Below are 19,785 nucleotides of genomic sequence, written 5' to 3'. Positions count from 1 at the left end.
TATTCATATCACTTAAGTTGAAGAACTCGATCACACTTGTTAAGGTCGGACTATCCAGGGGCGGATTCAGAAATGTTTCTCAAGGTAAGGCAAGACTCAAAGTAAATAGTAAGGATATATTCAGTAGGTCAATATATCCTACGAAGCTTGCCTATTTTGCTCGTTTCTGCCAAATTTATGTCATTTTGACTTATATCTGCCATTTTCACATATACAGCTTGCCTATGCCAAACCTATTAAGGATATATTCAGTACCAAGATTGCCTATTTTACCATATTCCTGCCATATTTCTGCTATTTTCACATAGTTTGCCTATACCAAATCTATGTAAACTCAAAATTCAATCTAAGCAAGTGCCTAAGGTGGGCTCTATGTGCATCTACCCCTGGGACTATCTAGAGACTCAAATCTTCATTGCAAATTGGCTGAATTAAATGTCCGAGTACATTTTAATTAAAGATAAATTATATATGATAAATATAATTATGAAAAAATAATAAATAGATAACCTTTTTTTACTTAAATACCCCTTATACATATACAATGAAAACCACATTAATTTAGAAGGGTAAACAAGTAAAATTAGAGATTAGAAGTAATAAGGAAACCCCAAACCATGATTTGGTCCTATGCTACAGAAATTGGCAGATGGGAAGCGAGCCTTTGCACTTGGCTAATTGGCTCGTACCGGGCTCTTAGCTAAAATTGAATGCACGCAAGATGTTTGTGAAAATGGCTATGAGAACTTCCCATGGCCATTTTGAAGGAATTTTTTTTTTCTTTCTTGATGGATACTCATCCACTACCGCTCTACGTTTTTGGGTTTTCCTTCAGTATTCATTTGCTTAATGTATGTGGTCTGCGTCTTATAGCTCATGCATCACACAAGTACATGCAAAATCAATTTTTGTGGCGACTGTTTGATTGTGACCACTGACCTCCACCATATTGTACCTTCTTATATTCATTTCGTCCCCATTGTGAACCACTAAATAGATGGATCATTGCCTCAAAAAAAAAAAATCAATTTTTTGTTCCAACTACATCAACTTAAAGTCTTCAACAAACTAAGCACTTCTGCTGCTTTATTAAGTCTTCAAATAGAAAAAATTTATGAAAACCTCCATAAAACATAAATATGTTGAAATAAGGTAAATAATGTCATAACAAATAATAACTTATGAAAACTTAATACACTTAATGCATATAGCCATGATCCTCCTCATCTTCATCATCTTCGGTATCCATTTCTTGATCATTCTCACCAATACCATCATCACAAGGAGGACACATATTTGCTTTTGCATAAGCTGCAAACTTAGCTTCCAATTCTTCTATCTTCAATGCCATCTTCCCCATTGTGCTCAACAACTCCTCTGTTGTGTACTCACTTGTGCTTGAAGAATTGGCAGCAGTATAAATAGTCTCCCTTTGAAGGCCATATCCTATGCCCCGAATGGTCTTGCCCTTCATGACTCCAACCCCTTTCGCCAAAATCTCCAATTGTGTTGGGAGAGGAACCGAAATTTCGTCAGTTGACATACTTTGAATTTCAGCCAATTTTTGCTTTTCCTTCTCCAATTCATCCAACATTTTCTTCTAAAAAAAATGAGAAAGAAGAAGAACTTATTAGACATTAAAAGATAATATATTTTTTTCATAGTGAATGGAGTCAACTAAATAGTACTAACCCCTATATTTTCTGCTTCATCGTTAACCCATGCACCCAAGCCACCTTGATGTTGATGCATGATACCCCAATTCTCAACAATTGTCATATCCTTACCCTTCTGCATTTGCTCACAAAATAAATTACATAATCAGGAAACAATTATGAATAAATATATATGCTCAAATGTTCTGACTCGGAGAAATAAGATTAATAAGTTTACCTCTAGTGCAGCTTCCATATGTTTTTGGAATGGCCTTGAACCCCCACAATGATTGTATTTTAAGTTACTTCGGTTCTCAGCATTGGTTTTGCAACGTTTCTGCATTAAAACAATTAATAATATAAAATATATGAGAAGCTTTGAAAGAGTGACCACATCTTTCAAAACGTACGTGGTACCAAAAAACTTTTACTTCTTGGACATAGGCATAGGTTCTTCTGTCATTAATATTGGGAAGAAAGATAAACAAGAACAATGACAAAATGTTATGCAATTTGAACATATTAAAGTACATGACATTGCCTTATTCTTGCCCAATGGCCACCAAGACCACCCTAATTTTATGCTTCTTTGTCATAAAACAAAACATTGTAATAAACTAATATACCTGATAATTCTCCGTAGTAAACAACTCATCACATAAATACTCCCACTCTGCCATCTGTCTTTTACCCCACAGTTTCTCTGGAGGAGGGTGTGCTCGTGCATACTCAAGGTTATCGGCATGGAGCTTAAAGTGTTTGTGAAGCTTGCATTTCCATTGTCTATACGACTTCGCCATATGATCTTCAATGTACTTCATTATATCAGGGTCTGTTTCGTCAAACTCAAACTTTGTCTGATATCAAAACAAAAAACAAGTGAGCCTACAAATCAAATGATTTACAAAATATGAATATAAAAAGTAACTTACTGTCAAAGCTGTTATGATAGTAGTCTTATCATTTTTAGAGACTTTTTTCCAAGTCTTGACAATAAGTGGAGCATGTTTGCGCGTTAGCGATCCAATCTCAGAACTAAACATAGCATTAGCTTGGATGGTCTTAGGGAGTTTTTGTTCATGATCCATCCGAATTGAAATTCTCTTTTTTGCTGCATTGACAACAGCATGAGTTCCTACACCTCTTGTAATGCCACGAGTTTTCTTGACCTGTGAAGAAGCCACATCTTGACCCACCTTGCCTATGAGAAACAAGTACAATCAATCCATTTAAGCATACTTCTATAAAAATAATGTATCTATAGAATTTCAAGTAAACCATCATATATGCCTTACATGTTGGGTGTTCTGCCCTAGTTGCATGATCTAGTTGTAGAGGAGGCTGTTGGTACGACAGTGGTTGAACGCGTCGTTGAGTCATATTCCGTGGCTGAGACTGAGTGAATTGTTGTGGCTGACTTGCAATTGATAACCTCTTCTTCTTGTTATTGGCGGATGCATTGGTTGGTTTCAAGATCCTAACAGACAACATTAGAAAGATAAATAAATAAATAACGGACTAACTATTAACATTATAATAATGTTTTTATTTTCAGAATTGCTGTTTTCATCTTATTTTCAGAATTGTTGTTTTCATCTCTACAGACAGTTCACGACCAAAGACCCCATTGTTCACCTCCAGTGTCCTATCTATATTGAGTTTATATAATTAACAAAATATCAGACGTTTATTTACCTAAATTTGGTTTAGACGGATTAGTAGGTTCTTTAGATATATGTCATCGTTTATATGTTACCATACAGAATTCTATATGTCGATATTACATAAACTGAAATACATGCACATCTTCTATCTAGATATTTACTCATTCTTCAACATGCTTTGCACAACTCTGCATGTCTCTCAGCTTGTAACCTCTTCTATAACAAACTCTGTAATATAGGCTGCTATCTTCTAATAACAAGAGCAATATAAGTTTCAATCATCATAAAGCATTAGTAGGACACATGAAAAAATAAATAAATGAAATAAAATAAAATATAAGAAAAAAAGGAAGAAAGAAAGAAACACTATTAGAACCTGTAAATAAAACTCTACCTTTCCATTGTACTGCAAAGAAATCACAAATTGCTACCTGCAATGAAAAAAAACATATTAAATCGCAATTGTTCATGCCCTATAAGTCTATAACACATGCCTATCCTCTATTTCATATATATTTCCACTGAACTTGGGGATAGAGGGAATGTTTGCGAAATTGTTAAACATATTTTACAACACCAGCAATTAACCAAGCAAGCAAAGAGACATATGAATGAGTTGTAGCTAGCAGGTTAAGTTTGAAGTTGAAGAGGCATATATAGTCGTATTTATAGGGTCAGGGAAAGAGTCAGCACGTATGCATATGAGACTCTTGAGTACTTGCAAACCCTTGCAAGCAGGAAACCCAAATTAAATATTTGTCAAAAGTAAGAAGACTACTCAAGAACAAAGAAATCGACTTGGCAAGTTTGGTGGAGAAGATGGTGGATTTGTTGAAAGGGCTCCCGGAGTTGATAGCAGGGCTCAATAAATCCTTGCGAGATACATATCAAATTACCATACCAGCACCAACTCTACTACCTAGGTTTAGAATAGTTTGTCAAAAGAGGAAGCAAGGATTCTAAGATTCTAAAAGTTATCAGGTTGGAGAACAAGGGTAAGGGAAGTTTTGAGACGAAGATTAGCAAAGAGATGATGGTCACCATGTTTTCTTGGGACACGAAGGCCCAACTATGTCACCAAGTCAATCTAGGATAATAGTTCTTTCAATCAAGGCGAATCATATGCCAGTAAACAATTTACAAACAACTCAAGAGCCATCAAGCCAGTGTATTACCAGATATATGACCGAATCAGCAGAACCTAGCTGCAATATTGTATTGAAAACAAAAATCAGCAATACCAAAAGTGAAAAAAAATATTGATTGATATTCCATTACAAACATGAAAAATTCTAATTCAAGAGGCTAGGCAAAAGGAAACTAAGAGAGAAGAGGGATTACATGACGGAGACCTTGTTGCTTGGAGGTATTGGTGTTTCGGAGGCGTATGGAGAAGACGCAGAGCGGTATTGATGCCGTGATCAATATTAGGCGTGAATAGGGAAACAGAATAAAAGATTTCCTACTTATAGAGACCTAAATGATAATTACCGCTCTTTATTCCCTCCAAGTTTTATTAGCTTTGCAAAATCCCGCCAAAAACAAAAGTAAATAAAGCAAAATATTTATTAACTTGGCTAAACCCTGCCAAAAATAAACTTCAATAAAACAAAAATATCGCCAACATATTTAGAGGCAAAAAATTTCGTCCCTATTTCTTTTCGTCCAAAATTTGAAATTCAGCATAATTCCCCGCTCAAATTTTTACCAATTATTATTCTCAATTTTTTTTTTTTTACCAATTATTTACAAATTAGAAAAACATAGGAGACCAAATTAAATCTCATCCCCAATTAAATTTGGGGACAAAAAATATTTGTCCCCAATTGATATTTATTTGTCTCTAATAGCGTTCAAAACTTTTAGGGACAAAATCAAAAAATTTGTCCCTAATTATGTGTTTGGGGGACGAAAAATTGGTCCGTCCCAAAATTTTTTGTCTCTAAATGGGTTTTCTGTAGTAGTGTGCGGAAGACTGCAGCGGTCAGCAGCAAGGCGGTCTTGCACTAGGTGCTGGACTCGTTGGCCACCGTGGACTGGCCATTCCTTGAGGAGGCTTCCGCCTACGTGTGGTTGTCTTAGTTAAATCCAATAAAGCTTGCCCTGTGTTCAAAATTCAAATAATGTCAGGGTCCTTCTGGACAGAGTTTGCATTCATTCTAAAACCAGTATTACAATTTTGGGGTTATTTGCATTCATCATAATAATTGGGCACCATAGATTTTGTGACTTCCAACATTCTCAATAATTGAGATTTTTGCTTACCTCTGCCGACCAGTCAACCTGCCGTATACGTTATTGTGAACTGTTGAAGAATAGGATATTATTGGTGCAGTAGTGCATCACGTTTGTTGCGGTCTAACATTAAACCGGGTGCCGTTTTTGGTTTCATAGTTTGCTGCATGTAGTTAATTTATAAAGATTTGTATTTGTTAACATTTTGTTGTGAATGGAAAGAAAGAAAGAGATGTTAAACAAGGAAATTAGTTATAGATGCAACACTGTAACAAAAGAAATTACTATTTAGATCCTTTACATATGTATGTTGGGTTTTTGTCCATTTAACCTATTTTTAGGGATTTCTTTTCCACTTATCCTATTAAGTTTTTTTAATTCTCTCTTATCTAAAACACTCTAAGAAAGTCTTCCCTAATACTCCATTAATTTTTTTTTTAATATCATTTTACCCTCACCCCCTTTGTTACTTAGAGAGAGAAAATGGAAGAGAGAGAAACCATAGGAGATTTCGCCGGAGCCCTACACCGATCGCCGGAATCCTGTCACTGGTCGCCGGATTCTGGCCAACTTTCGCCAGATTCCAGTCACCGGCCGCTGCCCAGCGGATTTTTCTAAAAAAAAACCTCTATTGCCCCTAGACATCTATTGTTTCCCAATAGAGGGGCAATTAACCTCTATTGCTCCAATAGGCGTCTATTCATGTTATGTTTCAGAAAGATTCGTCATCGGGACATAATTTCGTACATTGTTGCATCATTGACTGAATAGATTTCTTCCTTGAATTTGTACATATGATCCTCATCTTCATCATTCTTAACTGAGAAAGCAAGCTTTTTAGGACTAATATTGATGGCTACACTTTCGCTCTTGAGCATTGAACAAACCTCTAGCATTGATGGCTGCACTTTCGCTCTTGAGTATACCTATTGTGGTACAGCTGGACCAGCTGCAGGAGCTCCAATTCCATTGTCATTCGGGTTCGCAAGCGTCCACACATAGCCATGGTGAGGCAATCCCATAACCAGTTTGCTACCCGAAAATGAATTGTTTAGCCACTGCCTTATGCCATAGTCTGTTGAAGGAAATTGACTTTTGTGTGCCTTATCAAACTAGGATTAGTTTTATGATTGTAATAGGAGAGAATGTTCTAGAATTCCTAGTCCTATTCAGAATAATTTTCCATGTATAACTAGAACATGTACTTTGTAATCCCTATATATAGGGCTCCTATTCTCAATAATGGAATACACAATTCTCTCATCAATCTCTCTCGAATTCTCTTATTCTTAAACATGTTATCAGCACGAGCCCTAACCTTGAAATAAAAACCAAAAACTTGAAAACCTTCTTCACCACTAGCTTCACTACCACAGCACCTAGCCCACGCTAGCCTTGCCGCACACCCGCTGCCCCTGCAGCTCCTCCGCACGTCCCTACTGCCCCTGCTGCCTCCTCGGCCAGCCAAATAACCAGCCGACCGGCCACATACTCTCGATCACGTCCACCGCTGCATGCATCCTCCAAGTCAAGCATCATTGAGCCACCTAAGGTTACCTAACTCGACCTACATCGTCTCCAAACTTCAAAAATTAAAGTTTCAAGGTTTCAAGCTCCGAATCAACAAGTAAGTTTTAAATTAAAGTTCCTGCTTTCTACAATTTAAATTTCTTTTATTTTCTTAGGGACTTGCAACCTTCCTTCTTCTACATCCCACATTTCTTATAACGTGGGTTTGATTCTTTGAAAAGCAGAATCGTGAGGATTCACGCTACAAACTAACTAAGAGTGTTCTTAAGACTTCGGACTAAGAGCGTCCGTAAGCATCGATTTATGACCATATAAACATCATTGTTTCGATCTAATCCAAAAATTTTTGGAAATCGATTTCTTGGTAGCATAGCTCGGAAATCTTAATATTTACTAGTTGTCGTGGAAGCTTTGACTCTGAAACTAATCTATTTCTTCTTCTTGCTTTCAAGATGCCGAAACCGAAGCTCGACTTTCCTATGCTTGATTCAACTGGCTCGGAATATCACAGTTGGGTCACGGGTGTTGAGAATCATCTCACTTCGAAAGGGATCCTACCCATAATTCATGCACCAAACCCTGAGCTCATATTTAAGCGCAGGGCTACAAATAATGCCACTGCCCTTATCTTGATGAGACATGGATAAATCACTCCGATTGGAATACATGGCTATCAAGGATGCTAGAGAACTATATATGGGTTGCGCTAGAAGAGCATTTTGGTAATGTCAAGGATTCCCTCCTCCCCACTTGAAAGTTCAATGGAGCAATTTACGATTCGCTGACTTCAAGTTCGTCTCAAAACCATGTTGGGATTCTGTGGACAACCCATCACAGAGCAAGAGCTAATTGAGAAAACTTTCTCCACCTTCCCCGTCTCAGCAATCTTGGCATCAAAGCAATACAGAGGTGAGTACAATGTTGGACGGATCACGAGGTTTCATCAGCTAATTAATGTCATATCTGTAGCTGAGAAATATGATAACATCCTCGTGAAGAATTATAATTCAAGACTTGTCGGAACTAAGAGCGTTCAAGAGGCAAATTATAATAAAGTACCCAAAGGAGGGCGCAAGGAGCGAAACCCTAAAATTAAGGGACAAAACAGATGTTTTGGTCCATATAACCACACTACAAAGGAAGGTACCTGCCAAAATGGAGCGGGAACACGTGGCAACAAAAGCCAACGTGGGAGAGGTGGACAACAAGCCGCCGGCCATAGAGGTGGTGCCATCGTCCAATATGGACGCCAACCCCGTCCTCGTGCACAAGATGCACCTTAATTCAAGGGAGGAAATCACAATGATACATGCCATAGATGTGGATCGATTGAACATTGGTTCAAACAATGCAATGCAAGCAACAAATTAGCTGCACATTATAGAGCATATAGAGAACCAAGAGAGCAAGAGACACACTTTGCCGAAGAAGAAGATGAGGGTGATGACACCGACGTTAATCTCACTATAGCAGACTAAAATATGAAAAAGTAGCGCACAAGGATGCCGCAGATTTTGATTAGTGCAGTCCTTTATTTTTTCAAGAATTATGTAATGGAAATTATGTCTTAAATCAATAAAATTATATTTTGTATTAACTCTTTCTCACTAGACTCATCCAAGAGTAATTGTGATGTCTAGGACAGGTTTGAACTAAGAGAACGGTTTTAAAAGTGAGCAATGCTCCACCAAAATCTCGCCTTACTTTACCTGGTCACAACCAAATTGGAGTTACCAAACGGATTGAGTGACTACAATTTGTCAAAGAGTTTGATTTTTGTTTTGGATTAGATTTTTGTCAAGAAACTTTGTGTAATCATTGGTTATTATTAATAAAGTCTCGATTTATTTTATTCAATGTCTTGGACAGATTTTAATTTCGAACTTAATTTATTATCTTTCAGTATGTTTCCCAGAGAGCTAGAATATCTCGTGGATAGTTCAACTACACATACAATACTTCAAAATAGACAAATATTCCTATGGATGACGCTTACTCGATCTTCTGTGACTACAATGGCTGGATCATCTCAATTGATTCATGGTAGCGGGACAACCCAATTTATGTTGCCAAATGGCACAAATATTAATGTCACCAAAGCTCTTTATGCTCCTAGGGCTGGAAGAACCCTATTGAGCTTCAAAGATATAAGAGCCAATGGTTTTCATGTAGAAACACATTGTGAGAATCGATAAGAGTTCCTTTGCATCACCTCTAATGACTATGGATATAAAAAAGTCTTAGAGAAACTTATGTGTCGATCTAGTGGGTTGTATGCAACCACTATTAGAATCATTGAATCCAATCATGTTATGAGAGATGATCTATGGGATTCTGACACATATAGGCTTTGGCATCCAGGTCGTGATATGATGATCCGTATCTTAAAGACTTCACACAGACATCTATTCTTCAGAATGAAAAGAAGTAAAACTCAAAATTTGGACCATGAAGGAGCCCCTGCGCCTCACGGCACCGTTCCCATCCCATGCATATCCGGCCATCTATGGCCTATGCCGCTGTCCCCCTGCGGCCACAAGGTGGCATTGACGCCACACATGCTCCTTTGACCCCAATTTCTACTTCTTAAGTCCATTGTGACTTCATGGCTCAACCAAAATCCTCATTGGTTGTTTCTAAAGCCCATCATTCGTTCTGCAAAGCCTGCTCTTTAGCAAAATTAGGATCGAGACCATCCTATGCAAAGGACACTAAAGAAAATATACCATTCTTGCAAATAATCCAAGGTGATATTTGTAGACTATTCAACCACCATGCGGACCATTTAGATATTTTATGGTGTTGGTTGATGCATCGACACGCTGGTCACATGTTATGCTATTGTCTACAAGGAATGCTGCATTTGCTAAACTCCTAGCCCAAATTATTAAGTTAAGGGTTCACCACCCTGATCATCCTATTAAGTCTATAAGACTAGACAATGCTGGGTAGTTTACATCAAAAACTTTTGATGATTATTGCATGTCCATTGGGATTGAAGTTGAACATCCAGTTCCTCATGTTCACACCCAAAATGGTCTCGCAGAAGCCGCCATTAAACGACTACAAATGGTCGATAGAGCATTGGTAATGTTCACCAATCTCCCTATTTCTGCTTGGGGCTATGCAATATTGCATGCAGCTGTGCTTATTCGTCTGAGGCCTAGTGCCACTCAACCCTTTTCTGCGTCCCAGATGATGACTGGGTATGAGCCTGATGTCTCACACTTACGCATATTTGGGAGTGTAATTTATGTGTCAATTGCGCCGCCACAGCGCACCAAAATGGGTCCTCAAAGACGATTAGGCATTTATGTTGGATATGATTCTCCAACGATTGTCCGCTACTTAGAACCCTTGACAGGCGATCTCTTTATCGCTAGATTTGCGGATTGTTACTTTGATGAGACAGTCTTCCCGTCGTTAGGGGGAGATAAGAACATAAATGTTCAACAAAAATGACAGGAATTGTCATGGTCTGTCCCCACTCTGTCTCATCTTGATCCCCGAACCGCACGGTCTGAAATTAAAGTGTGGAGAATTCTCGATCTTCAGAACGTAGCAGAATCGATGCCTGATACGTTTTCTGATATCGCTAAAGTGATGAGATCACATACACCTGCTGCAAATGTGGCTGCAAGGATTGAAGTCCCTAAAAATAGAGGACATGGCTGTCACGCCCCCAAATCCAAGGCCAATATTGTACTGAAATATGGCTCGTGAATTTGTGACGTGAGTCAAAACAAATAAAATTTTCTTCTTGAATAAATCAACAGGAAGTAAAAGAAATTATAGACATGTTTGAATAGTACTTTTATTAGAAAACAAATATCGGTAATATATTTACAAAACCAAAGTTAAGCAAAATTCGAATCAGTACAGGTATTTACTAGAAATAGTAGTAGAAAAATATTATTTTATCTAGTAGGTTCATCCCGTTTCCCCAAGCATCTACTCAATACCTGAAAACAAGAAGGTGTAGCATCATGAGCAACACAAGCCCAGTAAATACACAACTTACATTCTTATATTAATGTGTCTTATAAGAAATCAAAACTAAACAACGAAGTAAAATGTACCAAGAACCATTTATATGTTCATACGAATTCTTAAATATGTATATATATATACACACAATACACACACACATATATACAAATATATTCATTCATGTGAATGGTTTGGTAATAAATCACAAAGTCACATCTTCTTATCAAACCAACAAATATTGTAGTATTAATATGTGAAATAACCTTAAAGCAATACATGCTTGATTTTCTTTTTACCAACACCTTCACATATTCAAAATATATCATGGATAGATATTTGATCAATTTCACATAACACCTTCACATATTCAAAATATATCATGGATAGATATTTGATCAAAATAACGTAAGTACAATTCTCTTTTTAGTGAATTTTCAGATTAACTGGTAACAAATCACAGATCCACGTGTTAGGGTCCATAATACCAAAACACAGGAAAACCAGGTTGACTGGTATCAAATCATAAATCCACGTGCTAGGGTCCATAATACCAAAGCACGGGAAAACCAGGTTGACTGGTATCAAATCATAAATCCACGTGCTAGGGCCATAATCCCAAAGCACGGGTAAGCCGCAGCATACCAAGGCCACTCTCCAAAGTATGTATACTCAAAGTACCACCCTTCCTAAGAGTATAATAGTGCACTATCTGAAGGGACTAGAGCCCACAGCTTAACGTCATCATAACACCCAAAACAGTTTTACCAGTAATTCACTTAAGCACGGGGTTGTTGTAATCACCCGGCTTCACAATTGTACTTTTCAGACATAATCAATTTCACAACATACAATCTTTATAAATTATAGATCGTAATATATGTATATGTACACACACATATAGATACATATACTTAGGAATAATCTCATATGAAAACATGTATAACATAATTGTATATCACAAATAAGTAAATTCACTAGCAAACAACATAATTAAAAAGAAGCTTATACATAATTGAAATCAAGTAAAATAGATAATAATAAAGCACAAACATTAAATAAGTAACTATAAACAATTTAAACAAAATTATATTATAGTTAGTATTTTAGTCCTTATGTCCAAATCCATTGAAGTTCATCAACCATGTTCATGTTTCTCCGATTAGAGTCATCAAACTTCAAAATATGTTATGTTGTCCATCACAAGTCCGAATTAGTCAAATGAGTACACCATTTCAAAGGTTTTTTCACAAGGAATGCAATGGTATAAGTCATGTAGTCCAAATCAGAGTGATATAGTCCAGAAATGGTGAAGAACCATAACAGTGCAGAAACCGATATTTTTAATACTGTCCTTTGATGTCTAAGTAATTACGTACGGTGTATTTTACCATTACTTCTCAAACTTTCCAGATCAGAAGTAGAGGTCCTAAGTTTCAAATTGATATAAATTTTGTAGAAAATGGATAAGAAATGAGGGAGATATGAATTTTTGAAGTTGTGATGGCTGTATGAGATTTCCAGCAAGTTTAAAAGTTGGAAACTTTGATTAGCCATAACTTCTTCATTTCTTAACCTTTTTTAGTGATTCAAAAGCCTAAATTGAAGAAATTTTGATGAGGAATTTAATACTGTAAATAGTTTTGACAAAACAGATTTTGTTATATACGAAAATACTGGTTTGCAGTAAAGCAGATCATTTTCCATCTTATCATTGATTATGTAGTTTGATAAATCTTAAAAACAAAAGAACATAAAAATGTATTCATGTACTTACTTAAGAAACTCAGGGGTGAGGTGAAGATTTTGGTCTTGAATTCAAGCTTGGACTTCTTTAAGAAAAACAAAGGGAGCTTCTAAAGAGAAAAAGGATGAAGGATTTGTGTGGGAACTTGAGTTTTCTCTACAACTAAGGGAGTGTTTGATCAATTTTGCATTTGATCTTCAAGCTTGTAAGAAGTATGATCAGATCATATGCTTAAATAGGCTAGAATTAAGCATAAAATAAGTAAGTGGCAAATTATTATAAGGTGAGTGACTAATTACTATTTAGGTTAAATGATTAAAATGATAAGATAAAATTAAAAAAAAATAAAAAGAAAGAAAGCATAAATCCACTTGCTAAATATATATATATATATGTATGTATGTTCACATACACATCCAGATGCACATTTACCCAATTAATAAGTAAAGAACTTTAGTAAAAAAAAATTACAATAATTAGTACTAAAATGACATGCATCACAAAAATAACATAGATGAGAGTCTTGAGCTCAATAACAAAGATTTTTCAAATATAGTTAATAATATAGTGTTCTATAGTTGACACTAATTTTCGGGTTATTACAATGGCACTGTCCCTAGTGCCATTGGGCACGGCGCCGACGCCCACAATGGTGATGGCGCAGTGGCTCAGGCCGGGCTCCATACAAGGAAGCGCGGGAAACCCAAAGGTTTGAGGGATTCTTGCCCAAGAAAGAAAGTGAGTTTGGCACAAAATAATTCATTAATCATCGATGTAAATAATCCATCTCATAAAGATATTCCGGATTATGGTTATGTCCAAGAGACATCATTGGAGGACGCTCCAATGTCAGAACCAATTTCAGAGAATAGAGAGATCTCCATGAATTACACTAGTGTACATGAGATGATGGATAGAAATTCTATTGCGATTAATGATGCATTTCCATATCATGTTGCAAAAGGAATTATAGAATATGATGATATCGAACCTCGCTCTGTTAAAAAATGTCAACAAAGAGCGGATTGGCCTAAATGGAAAGATGCGATCCAGGCTGAATTAGATTCACTAGCAAAGAGAGACGTATTTGGGCCTATAAAGCAGACACCCCCAGATAAAAAGCCTGTTGGCCATAAATGGGTCTTTGTTAGAAAGTGTAATGAGAAAAATGAGGTGTTTAGATATAAAGCCTGCCTTGTGGCTCAAGGTTTCTCACAACGCCCTAGAATAGACTACGAGGAGACATATTCTCCCTTAATGGACGTTATAACGTTCCGCTACCTTGTCAGTTTGGTAGTTTCCGAAAAACTTGACATGCAGCTTATGGATGTGGTTACTGTATATATCTATGGGGATCTAGATTCAGAGATATATATGAAGGTTTCAGATGGACTTCAATTATCCAAATCAAGTGACTCGAAACCACGGATCGCGTTTTCAATAAGATTAAAACACTCACTATATGGATTAAAACAATCCAGGCGGATGTGGTATAACCGTCTAAGTGACTACTTGATTGGGAAGGGATATATTAACAATGAAATATGCCCATGTGTGTTCATTAAAAGAACAAGTTCCAGATTTGCAATTGTAGTAGTTTATGTCGATGACGTGAACCTAATTGGAACTCTAGATGAATTAAATGAAACTGCTAAGTACTTGAAATCCAAATTTGAGATGAAAGATCTTGGGAAAATACGGTTTTGTCTCGGTTTAGAACTCGAGCACCGTAGTGATGGGATTTTGATCCATCAGTCTGCATATACTCAGAAAATTATAAGGCGCTTTAATGAAGATAAAGCAAAGCCTGTGAGTACTCCCATGATTGGCTATAGTCTTAAGCCCGGAAAAGATCTGTTTCGTCCAAAGGATGAGGACGGAGATTTATTAGAGGCCAAAGTTCCCTATTTAAGTGCAATAGACGCATTATTGTACTTAGCTCAATGCACAAGACCAGACATTTCATTCGCAGTGAACTTGTTAGCTCGACATAGTTCTGCGCCAACACGCCGCCATTGAACTGGTGTAAAGACAATCTTTCGATACTTAAAAGGTACGATTGATATGGGTCTATTTTATCCCTACAGAGAGAAAATGAATGACGGAAATTTGGGAACGGACCCCATAAGGCAAACCACCACCGTCCAAGGTTAGGCCACTTGCCATGCTGCTGCCGCCGGCGCCTCTGCCGCCCATGGTGGCCAGCGTCCTCCTCCTCCTCTCCATCAAAACGACAATGATGTTTTGATGGGTTTTGCTGATGCAGGGTACCTCTCTGACCCTCACAAAGGTCGCTCCCAAACGGGTTATATCTTTACCATGGGAAGCACTGTGATATCTTGGAGGTCTATAAAACAGACCCTTGTTGCTACTTCCTCAAATCATGCATAAATTATTGCTCTACATGAGGCCGTGCGTGAATGCATATGGCTAAGGTCTGTAATTAAACATATTCGAGGAACTTGTGGTTTGAAGTCTACCACGGAAGAACCTATATGCATTTATGAGGATAATGCAGCTTGTATTGAGCAACTGAAGTTAGGTTTCATCAAGGGCGACAACACCAAGCATATATCACCTAAATTCTTTTATAATCAGCAACAACAATCACTTCTAAAGATTGAAGTGAATCAAATCCGATAAGAGGATAATGTAGCGGACTTATTCACTAAGTCGTTACCTAAATCCACCTTCGAGAAACATGTGAAGAGCATCAGATTGAGAAAATTATCCGAACTCCCATGATTGTAGCAATCAGGGGGAGATATCGACATCAGAGGAAGGTATGATGTCTACATGTTCGATCTCAAAGAGTGAAGGACATGTTATACTCTTTTTCTCCTCCTCGAGCTTGTTTTTGTCCCACAAGATTTTTCGCTCGAGCAAGGTTTTTAATGAGGCAACAGATAAAGTGTCACCACCAAGTTTAAGAGACACAAGGGGGAGTGTTGAAGGAAATTGACTTTTGTGTGTCTTATCAAAGTAGGATTAGTTTTATGATTGTAATAGGAGAGAAGGTTAGAGAATTCCTAGTCCTATTCGGAATAATTTTCCTTATATCATTAGAACATGTACTTTGTAATCCTTATATATAGGGCTCTTATTCTCAGTAATGGAATACACAATTCTCTCATCAATCGCTCTCGAATTCTCTTCTTCTTAAACATAGTCTGTATTAACATGACTTGTTGGGTTATATAGAGCAGCATGAGCACCGGCCAGTAACATTTTCCTTCAAAGACAGATGATAGTCATACGCCACCGCATGTGCAAAATCCAAGTTCCTCTTCATAGACTCAATCAGATAAGTCATTGATCCGAAAGAAGGCACATATTTAACAGCCATTGTCAGCATTAATTTCGACTGACTTGAGTTTCTTGGCTCAGAATCCACAGCAGCTCTCCATTCATCCAACAACTTTCTCAAATTGATCATATCTGCTTTTGTGTTAGGCCACAGCCAAAACAAGTCTATACCCAAAAAGTCGTAGCGCCTTGCGGTTTGGATTGAATACTCAATGAAGGACCTCCTGCTAGAAGACTGATTGAGCATGGAGGACAAGACTGATGAGTTGGCCTTGTCACCCAATATTCCTTGAGCTATTGAAGCTTGTCCATTCCAGATGGACAGGAGTGTGATGATTGATGGATTTTTTCGCTTAACGATGTCGGTGAAGCTGGAGTAGTACTGCTGATCAGCTGAGGGAATGATGAGCTGGTGGCTGAAGGAACTTACATTGGCAAAACCACATATAAGATGAGTAAACAAGGCAGAGTTTATGTCAGGTATAAGAGACCCACTACTGGCATACCAGTAACCAGCTCTAATCCATGATTGTGCATATGAAGAATGAAACTGAGGAGAAATGAAGAAGATGAAGAGGAGGATCAGGTGGATTGTTTTGACTCCTTGGAAATGTTGTAAATATTTGTGGATAATCATGTAAATAGATGATGAGTAATAGGTGCCTATCCCTATAGATTAGTGATTGATAGGTTGTAATTGTAGGAGTGATTGGATTGTAATTAAGCATTACCCTTTTGTGTACACCATGTAGTCCTATATAAGGCTCTTCATGGTGAGATGAATAAGACACACAATCTGATTCTCTGTGTCCAAACTCTCTCTTTCTCTCTCTCTCTCAGAAATTTTTCTGTTTTACAACACGTTATCAGCACAATACTCTAACCCAAGCCCTAGCCAGAGGAAAAAAAAACCCCCCTGCTGCAGCCTGTTTGCAGGCCCCGAAACCTCTTGATCGGGACCTCAGATCAAAATCTTTCCTTCATCAAAGTTGTTTGTCTCTGCCTCTTCTATCTGACCTCCAAATTTCAGCCCTATTGGAGTTGTTTTGAGACTTGTACACCATTCGAAGTGGGAGCTGTCCAGAAGAGGCGAATAGCTCTTGGATTGGCTGAGAAGACAACCTTCTCAGTTCTGCACACATAAGCTGAAGATTTATCCGTCCTTTATTAAGTAATTTTTTCCAAAACCTAAATTTATATTCATGCTTCTTGCTTATTGAGCCTATTGATTGAATATGAAAAATCACCATAATGCATGAACCCTAGCAAATCCTACATGATTTATTTACTTGGTATACGTATTTGTATATATTTGTTCATGTGTTTGGGATTGTTTGATTGGAAAAGAAAAGAGAAAAATTTATGGACTACAACTATATATCTGTAGTACTTGGTCCAGTAGTACCAAATCAATATCAGTAACATCAATTCAACAAGAAAGAAAAAAAACAGATTATGCAGTTGCTGGGATTCGAACCCAGATAAAATAGGTACCAACTCAACATGTTGTCCATTGTACCACTATGGCAAGTTAGTATGTGTTAACACTATTTAGTATTAATTCTGCCAGAAGCAGATTTTAGGCCAATTAATTGGTGATTGATCAACCCGTGATTTGATTTTGGTTGACTTTATCCAAAGCAATTACCATTGTAATTTATGCTCATTACCACAATCACTTCATTATCACATTGAGACAATTCTGAATTATTGCATGAATTATGATAGAAGAATTATGGGCTTCATTTTTGGTTACACAAATTTGAATCTGCCATTATAATTCTTTATGCTAGAAGCATTATGGGCTAAATTATTACGCGATTATTACATAAACATTGTGCCAGAAGCATTTTGCCAAATTTATTACCTGTACATAATGCCAGAAGCATTAATGGGATTTGAACCCATTTCCTTAGGTATATAACCGCTGCATTAATTTATTTATGTTACGATTTAATAACATATATTGAATTTGGTTATGTTATAATTGTAAATATTAATAGAGGCTGAGTCAGAAGCTCAAATCAAGCCCAAAGTCATAGCAACAAATTCGAGCCAGAAGCTCAGGCCCAAGTTGCAAGGCCAGAATAGAAGCTCACTACATGTTACCATGACAAAAGTTATGAATCTTCTCAAACTAGGCTCATCCAGTTGGATGCAATGTCTAGGAAAGGTTAAGATGAGGCTGTGTACTTAAGAGAGCCTTGCTCCACCTAAACCTCATCTTTCCTTACCTGGTCGTATTCAATTGGAGTTACCGAAAGGGTTGAGTAATAATTTTTCATTCCTTGGCAGACCAGCCTGAGCCCAGCAGACCCACTCTCCCTCTGTGGGACCAAGTAGCCCAGCAGGCCTCACACACCATTTGACTTACGCATGAAAGCCCGGGTCACAAGCCTGCAGACTAAGCCTGATAGGCTTCACTATCAAGCTCACTCCTTCTTTGGTCCAGCAGAATAAAAAAATAAAAGGAAAAATGATTTGATATTGTAAATAGATTCACCATATCTAATATGTGTAATTAATTGCCAGAAGCATTTATTCACATAATTGTGTGATAATTAATATGTTATATTACTAGCATGCAATTAATATCTCAATTGATTTGTGATTTTCATTTAGCCAATTTGTGAGATATTATTACAATTTGCTCTATTCAGTATCATTTTGTTACTTGCCAAATTTTCGCATTAGAATATATGTGTAGAAAATGCAGGTATCTGATGAACCAGTAGTTCATACATAAATCGAACTTGTAGTTTCGATAATGCCATTTAAGAAACTTGAAGTTTCCTTCATAAATTCACCACACATGATAAAACCAGCAGATTTTACATGTCTAATCCGATTTTTCATACCATGTTATAGAACCTGAAGTTCTCATTACTTGCTTATGGATGATATTACCCAAAGCACTAATATTATTTGTTCCTTTCCTGTAAGAAATGTCAAATCTCAACATGTTTGATTTTGTTGCTTTGGAGGTCTCCAGAAGAAACTATCTAAAGTGAACTCAAGATGAGAAAATTGATCTGACTGCAAAGAAGATAAGATCAACAATCAATGCTAACAATGTCATCATTGAGGCTTTTAATATGAGTGCCATAATTTTCAAAAAGGAAACATATGGAGTAAACACTCCAAGTTGAATATCCGATGAAGAGGATATACAGACTCTTTGGGTCGCTCTGGAAGAACACTTTCACCATCAGATGACCATTTCTTGCTTGAAGCAAGACATGATTGGCAGAACGAAATTAACCCATATGACCGTCTCCACTTGGCCAAAGTCCAAGAGGCCACGTAATTAGGCTCCACGTGGTAGGAACCATGATGCCATAACTCAGCAAGCCCGAGTTGAAAGAAACACTGGTCCGGCCTGCTGCCACCAGAATTAGCATGATCTTTGTTATCGATGTGGAGGAATTGACTGCTGGTCCCGCACCTGTTGTGCGATAGTCGAAGCAGTAGATGAGTATTACGCCGGTCGCGGAACTCGAAATACCAACTTTATTGAAGGGTAATTTTCTATCGATTCCACACTAGAGATCATGGATTTTCAGGCAGTTACTGAACATACCGAGGATTAGAACTCGAAGACATGGGTATAATTGGTCACTTATGTCATATCTATTTCATCTTAATGAATGAAACATCTTCG

The sequence above is a fragment of the Rosa chinensis genome, chromosome 2, assembly GCF_002994745.2.
Source record: "Rosa chinensis cultivar Old Blush chromosome 2, RchiOBHm-V2, whole genome shotgun sequence".
Classification (NCBI taxonomy): Eukaryota; Viridiplantae; Streptophyta; class Magnoliopsida; order Rosales; family Rosaceae; genus Rosa; species Rosa chinensis.
Note: the sequence above shows the minus strand (reverse complement) of the source record.